The sequence below is a fragment of the Macrobrachium rosenbergii genome, chromosome 18 (genome assembly GCF_040412425.1).
Source record: "Macrobrachium rosenbergii isolate ZJJX-2024 chromosome 18, ASM4041242v1, whole genome shotgun sequence".
NCBI classification, from domain to species: Eukaryota; Metazoa; Arthropoda; class Malacostraca; order Decapoda; family Palaemonidae; genus Macrobrachium; species Macrobrachium rosenbergii.
The window spans coordinates 29,911,734-29,914,233 of NC_089758.1; positions in this window are offsets into that span (position 1 = coordinate 29,911,734).

A 2,500-nucleotide genomic window follows, 5' to 3' on the forward strand; every position below is an offset into this window, starting at 1 on the left:
TCATCGTGTCCTTTGGGCATGGGTCCGATGTGCATTTTCCCGAGATGTAACCGAGTAGCGGGACCTTTCCCTGAAAAAAGCGGGACGACTTATCTTAAAAATTAACCATAGAATTTTCTTGAAAATAATCTCATTATGTTCCCCTCACCCAAATTACTGTCAATATGTCAATCTAACGTAAGCTAACCCAACTTAACCTAACCTAACCTATCCTAATCTAGGGGCATGGCCAAAAAACCGGGAATAGTGCAATACTAGCATACATCTTTCTGGCCTTTGGGACAAGAAACTCGTTCGTACTGGTTTCCTCAGTTCTGTTTTAAGTTTTAGTCACGTAATTTTTCACTATATACAGTATATTATTTATTTATTCGCTTATTTATTTCTTCATGTATTTTTTGATTGATTGACTGACTGATTTGCTAGACATGGCGTTAACCATATATTCATGCCTCTTCCTTCAGGGTAATATTAATTTAGTATCTGTTGTTGACATTCTTCTCTGTTACTCCCCTTTTCACGTTTATAGGATGCTGGATTTACGCGATATTTTTTTTACTTTTTTATTTCTAATGGTATTGAGCAATTTACCTCTTGCCTAAAGAAGGCTTTGTTCGTTACTTCATTTGATGGCGATCCTTTTCATGTGAAGGATGGTAGGATTGCTCGCACAGCCTCCTTATTCAACTCAGGAATAGATGAGGAAACATAAAGAAGACGACGTTGACCTGAATACAATAATAATAATAATAATAATAATAATAATAATAATAATAATAATAATAACTGTTATTATTATTATTATTATTATTATTATTATTATTATTATTATTATTATTATTAATTCTAGAACTGATAACAGTCCATTCTAATTCACAAATATTTAACAGCATTTCATTTAATAATGTCCCTGCCCTTTAGCAAATTATATTGAGAACATCTTTATTTACGGAAAACAGAGTCTATAGATATCCCATTGTCGATCCACCATTACTATCTCGAAACCTGGTTTCTATTTGCCGTTCTCTCCAGAAACATAACATGAGAACCACATATTTTGAGAGCCTCAGGTTTGTGGTGCATGAATGTCAGCCTGAAGGCCTATTTCAGTCTCAGGGATATGATGCATCTCATTTGGAAGTTTCATTCATTACTTACGGAGGAATAAACTTACATTCTTTTTTTTCTGTAAAAGAAAACTATTGTGCCGACTTTGTCTGTCCGTCCGCACTTTATTCTGTCCGCACTTTTTTCTGTCCGCACTTTTTCTGTCCGCCCTCACATCTTAATAACTACTGAGGCTAAAGGGCTACAAATTGGTATGTTGATCATCCACCCTCCAATCATCAAACATACCAAATTGCAGCCCTCTAGCCTCACTAGTTTTTATTTTAATTAAGGTTAAATTTAGCCATAATCGTGCTTTTGGTAACCCGACAGCACAGGCCACCACGACCAGTTGAGAGTTTCTTGGGTCCCGGCTCATGCACCATTATACGGAGACCACCCAAAGATAGATCTATTTTCGGTGGCATTGATTATGTGCTGTGCAGAAAACTCGATTGCGCCGAAGAAACTTCAGCGCATTTTTTACTTGTTTTTTTAATGGAGGAGATTACCACTCTATTTTCTGTGGTTGTTGGGGAATAGACGAGTCGTCTCACTGGGAACTCTGCTTTTATACTACGTCGACTGTTGCAGCCACATTCTTAAATACCCAGTAGCCTGGAGGAATCCGTTTCCATACCTTTTATTCCAACTCGTGATCTCTCTTGAAACAATATACAGAGAGTGTGTGTATGTAGAGGAAGACAGCTGAATCCCAAATTGCTCCGCTTTAACATCAGTGATCAGAATATGCAAATCGGCTCGGACCAGTTCTGAAAAAGGGCCAAAACGCCCGAGTCCCATACGCAGCTCGTAAACAAACGGATAAACTTTCGCCAAGTGTATGAATAATGGAAGTGGTTCTCATCTGCATATCCAACCTAGCAAGGTATGCCAATGCAAGCATCGCCCAGCTGGTATTGTGAAGTCAAGTGTGGTCATAAAAGGACAGCAATTTCTGATGGTCCTTACGACGGAAATATCACCCAAAAGTCGGACGAGATGCTCTGTAAAATTCTTCGCAAAATGAAAGCCAAACATCCCTCGACGAACTGAGGTAAAAATACTGACCAGAGGTCAGTTTCTCAGCCATTATTTGTCAAAGGAGCTACGTAAAAGCAATATGGGCATTAGCTCCCCTTCTGCTATTTCCTGTATGTATGGACAGTTCGTGACTTTTATAAAAGTGAAGAAGAAGAGCCTTTGATGTGTTGTCAAAACCACAGGGGAGAATTGCAGGTACCAAAATCTGTCAAGTGTTCTGACAACTCTTCCTTCAATTTCTTGGCCTTATAATGCAGTATCTATCTTATAATACTAAGAGCATTAGGGTCAACCTATAATTTCCTTAAAGAATTTGTATACCTATAATCAGCCATCGGTGTACCTGAAG